Source organism: Phocoena phocoena, chromosome 11 (genome assembly GCF_963924675.1).
Source record: "Phocoena phocoena chromosome 11, mPhoPho1.1, whole genome shotgun sequence".
Lineage (NCBI taxonomy): Eukaryota > Metazoa > Chordata > Mammalia > Artiodactyla > Phocoenidae > Phocoena > Phocoena phocoena.
Window position 1 is genome coordinate 79,728,479 of NC_089229.1, and position 11,630 is coordinate 79,740,108.

Here is an 11,630-nt window from a genome sequence, read left to right on the forward strand (position 1 = left end):
TTCCAGTTATCATAGACTCATTTGAAAGTTAAAAGGAGAAAGAGTGGTACCATCTGTAACCGTTCCTGTTTATTAGGGGAGCCCAAAAGATTTCCCTGGACCTCCCAGGAGTCAGTTGCTTAGTTGCCACTGCCACACCTGATGCATATGACTACTCTTCACAGGAAGAGAGGTCAGAAAATCAGGAAACAGTATCACAGTTAGCTTAGATCAACTATGATCTAGAACTAGCCACACAGAGACCCCGAAACAAAATTGAGGTCAAGTATGAGAAACAGACTCCAGAGTGACCCCCACTTTCTGGTTTTCACACTCTTGTTCAATTCATTTTCCTTCAGTGTGGGAGGGACCTGTGACTTGCTTCTAGCCAACAGCATATGGCAAAAATGATGGGATGCCACTTCCATGATTATGTAATATTATATACAATTCTGTTTTGCTAAGACTCATTCTAGAGACTCTCTCTCCCTAGCTGGCTTTGAAGAAAGACATGGCCGTGTTGGGAGGCCCGCATGACAAGGAGCTGCAGATGGCCTCTAAGAGCTGAGCTAGCAAGAAGCCAGGAGTCTCAGTCCTATAACCATAAGGACATGAATTCTGCTATCAACTTGAGTGACCTTAGAAGTGGGTTCTTCCCCAGTCAAGTCTCCAGATAAGAATGCAGCTCAGATAACACTTTGACTGCAGCTTTGTGAGACCCTAAATGAAAGATTCAGCTAAGTCATACCCAGACTCCTGATCTACAAAAATTGTTGGATAATAAAAGTGTACTGCTTTAAGCTACAACGTTTATGGAAATTTGTTATACAGCAATAGATAACTAACATATCAAGGGAGAATTGGGAAATGTATATGGTGAGGTAACCAAGGGTTTCTCCCATATCAGTCAAGTTATGCTTGATTTCATTGTTTTTGTATATAAACCTTTTTTTTTTTTGCCTTCTTCCATGTTTTATTATCATTCTTAGGTCTAATCTGTAGGCCTGAAACTTAAATCAACAGAGATCACAAATTCCATTTTCTTCGACACCACTCCCCTCAGAAATTCCTTTCTTGACCTTGATATTTCACTGTCTTTGTTTCTTTCAACTTCTCCTCTAACTGTGGGTGTCCCTGAGGTTCACCCCTTGACCTGAGGCTCTTCTCTCTAGCTACATTTACCCAGTTCTTTTTGATCTTCTGTAGTTACTCTAACTCAAAATGGCTGAAACCCACTATTCTTTCTCTCCCTGCCCCACACACCAGCTTCCCTCCCAAGCCCTCTGTCTCTGTTAGTCGCACTAGAGTACTTTTAATCTTTCAGAATCAAAATCTTGAAATAATTCCCCCTACTTTCACCCCTCACCAAATCCTGGAGATCTTCTCCCATATTGTCTCTAAAAAGCTTCCTTTTCCACTGCTACCAACCTGTTTCAGGACTTCAGAACCTCCTGTGTATTTTACCACAATTGCCTGCTAATTGTTCTTCCTGTCTCTACTTCCTTATACCTTAATCAATTACACATACCAGTACCTTGGGAAAATCAAAAATAATTGTATCATCTCCAAATAACATCTCCCTTCCTTAACTACTTCACACTAACTGCCGGTGTAGGGTAGTGGACATTTGTAGTTATCACTCACATTCTAGTTCCTTTTCCTTCTCCCAAAAGCTCCTTGCTGTCCCAGTCCCCTAGCAACACACACACACACACACACACACACACACACACACACACACAGATACATCTGTATATCCTTTCTCTCATGCAGGAATCCAAGAAAGCTGATTTCAGCTCTGGCCCCAGGGGGAGAGCAGTGACCTTTGCTATAGCAATCAGCTCATTCCATACTCCTCAATTCCCCCAAACACAATGTCAGTTCAGTGTTACCTAAGCCAGTTCAATCAGAATGAATCTCAGAACTAACACAGGAAATGCTGTAACAAAGATGATCTTTTCCTCACTGGATGTGCCATCTTGAAACCGCAAAAGCAGACAGCCTCGTGATGACACTGAGGAAACCTCATACATGGTGATATAGTTAAACTGCTGGATCAAAACTTGACTAAAGTCTGTGCTATCCTTAGATTTCTCATTTATCTTCTATCTAATGATTTCCTTAATTGTTTAGGCCAGTTCATTTTGAGTTTTCTCTTACTCGCAGTCCAAAACATCCTGGTAAATTCAGCCAGCACCCAAGTAACATACTGTTCTAGGCTCTACTGCACTCATTTCTGGGTTAATGTATAATGTGACTATATGAACACCCTCTTTTCTCTAATTGCATTAATGTCCACATCTATCCCTGAACTAGACTTCAAGTTCCCGTTAGGACAAAGTTTTTATTTATTTTGTATTCCAATGGCAGCCATGCTAGTATTTGCTTAATAAATATCTGTTGATTAAGAATTTACCAAGTTTGGGCTTCCCTGGTGGCCCAGTGGTTAAAAATCCACCTGCTAATGCAGGGGACACGGATTCGAGCCCTGGCCCAGGAAGATCCCACATGCCGCGGAGCAACTAAGCCCGTGCGCCACAACTACAGAGCCTGTGCTCTAGAGCCCACGAGCCACAACTACTGAGCCTGCATGCCTAGAGCCCATGCTCTGTAACAAGAGAAGCAACTGCAATGAGAACACCATGCACTGCAATGAAGAGTAGTCCCCGCTTGCCACAACTAGAGAAAGACTGAACGCAGCAACAAAGACCCAACACAGCCAAAAATACATTAAAAAAAAAAGAATTTACCAAGTTCGACTTAGCACAAAATATGCTAGAATTTAGGACACTGACAGCTTTAAAACAATTAAGTGTCTAAGGGAAAAAGAGCCAATTTCTTCACCACACTGGCAGAATTCAGTTCCTTGTGGTTGTAGGACTGAGATTCTCATTTCCTTGTTGGGTGTTAGCAGGGGTTCACTTTCAGCTCCTAGAGGCTTCCTGCCTTCCTTACCACAGGGCTACCTGTATCTTCAAGCCAGCAATGGCACACTGAATCTTTCTCATGCTTCTAATCTCTAGCTTTCTCCATTTCTGACCTCTAGACTTGGATTTAAAGGGCTTTTGTGATTAGGTCAGGCATACACAGAAAATCTCCCTATCTTAAAAGTTAATTAATTTGGGACTTCCCTGGTGGCACAGTGGTTAAGAATCCGCTTCCCAATGCAGGGGACACAGGTTCGATCCCTGGTCAGGGAACTAGATCCCACATGCATGCTGCAACTAAGAGTTTGCATGCCACAATTAAGGAGCAAGTGAGCTGCAACTAAGGAGCACGCATGCTGCAACTAAAGGAGCCCGCCTGCAGCAACTAAGACCTGGCGCAACCAAACTAAATAAATAAAATAAAATAAAAAGAAAGTCACCCATACCATTTTTAAAAAAGTTAATTTGGGATATAGCATAATCACAGGAGTGCTCTCTCTTCATATCTGCAAGTCCATATTCAAGGGGAGGAGATTATACAAGGGTAAAGAGCACAGGGATATCTTAGAGCTCTGTTTACCACAGACCCCTACCATTTAGCTTTACAGATGGATCCCCAAATACATACTACATCTCCCAGGCTCCCTTACAGTTAGGTACAGCCATGTCCCTAGTGCTGGCCAAAGAAATGTTGTATAGCAGCTTCCCAGGAACGTCCTTAAGATACTGCTGGTGCCAGTATTTGTCCCCTTGTTTTTGGATTCCCTCTTGCCACCTGGAATATGTAATTCAACGTCTGGAACTTTTTCAGCAATTGTGGACATGAATGACCATATGAATGGGAATCACATACAAGGATGATGGAGCAGTAGGATAGAAAAAGCCTGGGTCCCTAATTCTGTAGAGAGTTATACCCAGAGGTGTGCTGTTAAATGTTAAACAACAGGCTCTTTGGAAGGCAAAACCCTGACTTGTAGCGTTTGCCAATTTCTGTGACATGACTACTCCACCATGGCCAATTTTGAGTTACCAATGTGACATCAGTGAACATAGAGTTGGGAAGAGATGTTAACAACTGGTTCTCACAAGCTGGAACAAGCCAGCCCAGCACACCATGGGCTGTACCAGCTCCACGCTGCCTGACTCCAGGCTTCTGTTCCATCAGAGAAAATTAACTTCTCTTGTATTTAAGGTATGTTACTTTAGGGTTTCCGTTCCATGCAAATACACCTAGTCCTACGGTAATTTTCTCTAGTTCTCTCTCAACATTGAAATTTTCTTCACTTGGAATTTTGTCTATATTGATGTGTCCAGCTCAAAGCAGGAGAGTGTATGGGCCCAGGGTTTACTCTACACAGCATTCACAGGAGCTGTCGTTTCATCCAGCCTCCTCCTAGTAAGATTGACCCCACTATTTACACAGTAGAGCTTGAATAACTACAAAGCTCAGAAGGAAACAGGAGGGTGATGATTGTGTCAGAGAGGCAATCATCATGCTTAACAGAGACCCCTGGGCAGGCACCATGATGGGAAACATTCTGAAGCCATGCAACAAGTCCACGAGTATGCGACATCGAAACGCCACTTTACAAAGCTGCCTTTGAAGATTGTGATTTTCAAGACCCACAACAGAGCAGAAAAGACTTCAGAACAAATAAACATCAGCACTACTAGAAAACACCTATTCACCTCTTGGAAAACAGAGCTGGGAAAAGACACAGACATGCCTTTTCTTTAGGTTTTAGTGGCACAGAATCACTGTGCATGAGTCTGCCCCAGCGCAGAGGCTGGCCACTTACCACCAGCCCAGAGGTGATAGCTAGCATCTCCTCTCCGCAACAGGAGTTTGTACCAGGGGTGCTGGCTACTCTGTTGCAGGACATCTTGGTGTCCCTAGCTGAACCCTCACTCAGCAATGGCACCAACAATCCTGGGAAACACAGGGTGGTCTCTTTTATTCCAGCTCCCTTCATTCCAGCACATCTTCCAAATAAGTGTGGATGTGGACTTCCTCCCCTACTTCTTTGGTATAAGCTGCTTTTGAGGAATGGATTTCCTTATTCAATTTCCACAATAATCCCATAGAGTGGATACTACTGTTACCCTTCTTTACAGATAAAGCAACTGAGGTCCAGGGAGATACAGTAAACTGACCAAGGCTATACAGCTAGAAAGTGGCAGGACTGGGAAGCAAACTCAGCCAGTCTTGCTCTGTAGCCCATGCTTTTAACCCTCCTGCTTGCAGCCAGGCAGCCACAGAGGGTCACATAACATGTGCCTTGCAGAACTGCAAGAGCCACCTTTGCCTTGCAAAAGTGCATGAACAAAACAGTCAGACTGGGTTCTCGGAGGAGGCAAAGAAATAAGGTGGGAATTGTATCCCCAAACCCCTCCTGCCACACAGAGGCAACCATTTCCACTAAAGCAGCATTCCCTGGGATGTAGTCTGGAAGGGCAGAACCCTACTGCCTCAGGTTGTCCCAAAGCTGAGGAAGAGATTGGAGCCATCAAGCTGAGGGTGAAGGATGGCGACAGAAATCACAAAGGTGGGCTCCAAGTTCAAGGAGCTGGGCTCCATTAGATCTGGGCCACTGGCCCACAGAGTTGCCAGAGATCAGATGTACCAGCATCTAATTGGGTTTTTAAAGGGTTTCGTTGCCAAGGAAATGTTTATGGCCTGCAGACAGAGGCCTGGGATTCCACAGTGCCTATAGAGGGTCTCAGGCTTCCTCGCCACAGCTCCCATAACCCTGCCAACAGGAACGTGGCCGCCACCTGGGCACACCCATTCACGCACGGCCATGGAACACCCTGCTGCAGAGCAGAATCACGGGCTCCCAGATTGCCCAGAAACCCACTCCACCACCAGGGCCCTTGCCAGCCGCTACCTGCAGGAAGATGTATGCCATCTGGACAAGTGACTGTTGCAGGCCATTTCCCTTCTGCCTTTTCCCAAATGGCAACTTGTGACCTACAGTGCCTCAGTTTCCTCAGCTGTAAAGGGGGGTAATATTCATATTTACCACATGGGATTGCTGTGAGGATTAAATAAGTTAAATAGAAAAATGCCCAGATTTCCTGTCACAGAGTAAGTGCTCCGTTAGCGTGGGGTGTGTCCGAAATAGTTAACTTCGTTAGTTTATAGACTGCCAGAAATGGGTGGTCACCCATGGGCTTCGGAGGGATGGATAATCCCTGACAACCCTGGACTTGGGACTCAGTGAGCTGTGAGGTCACCTTTGGATACAGTAGCTGGATCTGATTTTTGATTGTTTCCCTTGAGGAAAAGATGAGTGTGTCTTTGATTTTTAATGGGGTAGTAGTAGTAGTTTAAGTTGGGTCATTCTTAAAATTGTATGTATAAGAAGGGCATGTGCATGCACACGTGTTCCCACAGGCGGGGCAATCAAAGGATAGAAGATGGGCATCAGCGACTTCCCTGGCGGTCCAGTGGTTAGCACTCTGCGTTTCCACTACAGGGGTCCTGGGTTCAATCCCTGGTCAGGGAACTAAGATACTGCTAGCCGTGGGGAGCAGCCAAAAAAAAATGAAGAAGAAGATGGACATCCGTAGGCCATCATCTAGTAACTGAACCCCATTTTGTTTTCTGTTTTGCTTTGTTTTTATAAATTTACGTATTTATTTATTATATATTGGATGCGTTGGGTCTTTGTTGCTGCACGTGGGCTTTCTCTAGTTGTGGTGAGTGGGGGCTACTCTTGGTTGTGGTGCGCGGGCTTCTTTCTCATTGCGGTGGCTTCTCTTGTTGTGGAGCATGGGCTCTAGGCGGGCGGGCTTCAGTAGTTGCGGCACGTGGGCTCAGTAGTTGTGGCGCACGGGCTTCGTTGCTCTGCGGCATGTGGGATCTTCCCGGACTGAGGCTCGAACCCGTGTCCCCTGCCTTGGCAGGTGGATTCTTAACCACTGTGCCACCAGGGAAGCCCCTGAACCCCATTTTGTGACACTGACCCCCAGCTTCTCTCAGCCTCACAGACAGCACCATAACTAACACAATAGAAAAGGAGTTGTGTGTTGCAGTTTTCCTGGAGGGGCGCTTACAACAGTGGGAAGTGGTAGAAAACATAGATTGTGGAGGGACACAGCTGCTAAACGGTGAGATTTAGACTTTGTTCTTTTATTCAGAATTATAAGGACTCAGAGACACTCCTCCCCGATCCGTCTTCTCCCAACACTAGCAGCTCTGGCGACACGCCCCACGTGACTCCTCCTCCAGCCAAATGCCACCTCTCTAACTGGTTCACGTGTTCGTCTGGCCTTCCAGGCAGTCAGGAGCTCCCACCGCACGGGCCTGTCTCACGCAATGTCTGCCTCCTCCCAGCCCTGAGTCCACAGCTCATACTTCAAGGACAACATACACTGATTCAGGACTATTTTATTTGAAGAGATTTTCTTCTGTAGTTCTAAACACAAAGGAATGCTCTTTGAATAAGTGCTTCATAGGCGTCATTGTACTGAAATGAATCATGTGATGTGTTTACATTTTAAGCCACACTTGAAATTGAAGACTCAATACAACCTCTTAAACAAAGAATTAGTCATAACAAAACATAACTATTCACTCTATGGATTATCATTTTGCCTAAAATGACCACTAGATATGAAAACCTTGCAGAGACATCTAAAGAGCCCCCATTAAGTATTTTTTTAGAAAAATGACACAAGAATGCAAATGACATTTTCTCTCTCTTTACTAGTAAGAGACTGTGACATCCATTTGACAGAGCACCAGCCAACTCTATCAAGGTCATTACAGCACCCTTTGCAACTCAGAATTGACCGTCTTTTACATTTAATCTGTCTCCTACAGGAATGGATGAAAATGGTTACTTCAAGGGCAGAAGTCAGCCTGTGTCAACCGGTGTGTATTTTGTATCGTGTTCCTAAATTAACACCAGAAAATGAAAAATAAATACTCTCATGTGAATGAAACATACCCTTTGACAGTTATCACAAAGGCAAAAACTCAACTGACTTTCAGTCAGGACTAGTGTCTCAATGTCCATTTCTTTATTAATACTTTTTATGGAAGTGTGTTAAAGGCATAGGTACAAACGCACATGTGAATAGCTTGCTTCTCTCCCAATACCTGCTTCCCTGGCTTTGCTCCTCCTTTTCATGGGATCAAGCTGCTGAGCTCTCAGCTCCATAAGCTGTGGAGCCTGGTAAGTATTTTAAATAAAGCAGATCTCATATCATTCTTTTCTGAAAAATGAAGTACAGAGAAGACTACGGAAAGTAGTGAGAAAAGAGCATACTGTGAAAAACAGAAACCATAGGATGCAATGTTCAAATCTAGAGAAAAGCTGGTTCATGATGATTGCTAGTCAACCATAAAGTAGGGGACAGACTGGAACCAGGACTGAAGAGGCAGGAAGGCCAGGGAGCCCCAGTGCGTCTGACAAAAGTGGGCATCTTCCAGACGAACAGTCTAGTTACGACCATCAAGACAAACATTTTCACAAGGCTGTAAGCTCTTCAAGGTCGGGGATGGTGGCTTACTTATGTCTGTATCCCCACTTCTTAGCACTTTCTCTCACATGATAGATATTTAATACATATTTCTGGGAACCAGGGAACTGAGCTGAATCAGCTCACTGCTTTCAAAGCCATTTTGGGTGGTGTCTACTCACGTAATTCATTCACTCCTCTGCCTAAGGCAGGGATGACAAATAGACTTCATCTCACTCTGATGCACTGGTAGTGGATGCCTGGAAGCATCAATGACACAGATTTTAAGACCAATTCCTGTCTGGGAGGAGAGGAGTGCCGCTCATTCACAATGCCTCCTTGAAAGAATGGTGGCACAGATGTTCTGTATTCCCACCCCTGGTGCAGGAGAAAGGCATCTAACAACTCACCCATATTCCCTTTCTGTTGCTATGCTGTCTCTCGAGTGCTCTGCACTAAGCCACTGCTTAGTAAATGCTGGTCGACCAGGAAGGCCAAAGCCTTTCCACTTGATTTACCTGTGCAGCCAAACAGGTAGAGTCATGAATTTACCTGGAAATCTGAGAACACGGCATCCACACTGCTCAGTAATGGTTTATTGAAAGAGAACAGAATTTACTTGATTACTCTCTCTGTAGAGAAAGAGCTTTGTCCATCTCAGTACAACTTTAATTGATATCTAAGGCATTTGGAACGACTTGGGATTTTGGTTCAAAAAAAATGGCAGAGTGAAATTCTCTTTGGTATTCATGCTTAATCTACATCTACTTGCTTCCTACTAGTATCCATAACCTTCTCAGTACTTCTTTGTTAAGATTTAACACATACGGTTGAAATAGTCAACTCCTACACATTCATCAGAAAAACAAAGGGAGAGGCCTCTGAAACTAAGGGTGCAGAAGAGAAAGCCAGAAAGTATGACAGGAAGAATCAACAACCTTCCTCTAACAATTCACACTCAGGACTCATTCTGCCATTCAGACCCTTCTCAGTGAAATAGGCCGCCTCTGGCAGGGTGGCCACCACTGGGGTCCTCCCAGTAACTCCCCTCCCTACAGAGAGGTCAGCACCCCTCAGAAGCATCTCTGAAAAGAAGGAGAACATGTATAGAGAAAGAGAGGAAACAAAGGGAGACTTTCAAAGCAACATTGCCTTCGTCACAGGTACAGCCTTTAGTGTAACATTGGCACCAGTGAGAGAACAGGGCTAAATTAAAATTACCCTCAAGATGCCAACACAGCTGATGTGTACAGCAGGAAGGATAATGTCCTAAATCCACAGATCTGTCCTACTGCACTTTCCACTTTGCCTACGTACCACTGGCAGCCCCAAGAAGCAGTCTTGTTAGGAGTCTGCGTATCTTAGAGAGAGCTTAATATGCCAGATGTGTGCACACACACACACACACACACAGAGATGCACATACACACACACATCAAACCTGGTTTATAAAAAGAGCTTTTTGGATCAGAGTATGCCTTCACTTGGTCCAAGCATCTAGTTGTCAGCATTCGGAAAATGGACCCAAAGAATGTAATGAGGAAGAGAACTGGTTGGCAGGAATAATACTGTATTTTTTACAATGTGGGTATTTACGAGCTAATCTCCAATTGTTTGTCCAGAATTAATTCAACTGGCTAGAATCTTATGAATATATAAGGATAAGCCTTAAAGATGTTAAGATCTATAGTACCAAAAGTTAATGCTATCTAAAATAAATTAGATTTTTAAATATATGTAATGAAATTCTTCGTCACTGGAAATTCATTTCTATAATGAATATAAATTAATATAACTCTATTATTAAGTACCATTTCCAGGAAGATTTCAGTTCAGAGTTGTTGTTTTTTTAAAAAAAGAAAAAAAAGGCTAAGTATTTGAGAACAAATGGATCTGGCTTAGAAACCCTTAAATAGCGTTGAAAGGAGAGTGCTGATAAGATTTGGTGACAAGATGCAAAGATCTGTCTCCAGGTCCGCATTTTACCTAACGGAAGTATTCCTGAAAAGTTATGCAACTAGAATTTTTACAAGTAGACCCTAATTTTAAATATACCATAATATATGTACAGGACGCCACCGCTGCCCGGAAACCCTGGGGTGACTCCTTGCGTAAAGTGAAGGCTGTCAAGGTTACCGCCTCCTCTGTGACAGCTGCATGGTGAATGCATACTAGAGGCGCTCAGCACGTGTGCTGAGTACATGAATTTGCTGCAACAGTTTTTCTTTTTCTACAGGAGTTTCTTAAAGCGGGGCATGCTGAAACTGGAATGTTAGGACAGAAAGATAGGGTCCAGCTCACAGTTTAAACTTACTCCATCACAGAAAATCAGGGAATCTCAGAAAGTGTTTCTCAATGAAAATAAAATTTCTTTACGTGCGTGTATACAGGTATATCTTGTTTCATTGTGCTTCACTTGATTGCACTTCGAAGATAATGCGTTTTTGATAAATTGAAGATCTGTGGCAACCCCAGCTTGTCAGGTATAAGGGTTGGCATTTTTTAGCAATAGAGCATTTTTAAAGTAAGGTATGTACATTGTTTTTCTAGACATAGTACTATTGCACACTTAACAGACTACAGTATAGTATATATATAACCGTTATACATGCTGGGAAACCCAAAAATTCTTGCAACTTGCTTTATTTGCTTTATTGCAGTGGTCTGGAACTGAACTATCTCTGAGATACGCCTGTATATTTTTAAAGAAATGCTGATCTGTAACTGGCAGAAGATTGTATTCATTTGTTAACTGACTTACTGTAAACAACTGCTTGAGCTGGGTTCCACCTGATTTACCAACAAAGGCAAGCAGAGCACCTTACCAGATTCCAGAAATCCTACCAGATCCATTCCATCTCTGTAGGGGCTTCTTCCCCTCTCTCCAGCACAAACGTTTCAAAGCTACCCTCACCTTACCCCAGCACAAACGTTTCAAAGCTACCCTCACCTTACCCCACAAAAGCAAAGCATGAGTTAAAAAGCCGAGATTAAATTACAAAGGTGCCTGACCGAAATATAAAGTTACTGTTTCAAACTTTAAAAAAAGAACTAAGTCAAATACAGTCAATAAAATAACTCTCAAAGGCATTTTTTCCCATTATTTGGTGCTTCCTTTCCTTCCCACTTAAATTTAAGACTCGATTTTAAAAACACAGAGATCTGTCCTTTTAAAAGAACAGAATGAAACAATATATCCTCTCTTTTAAGAAATACAGGACGCCTAGCAATACAACCCATCTGACCACATAAATC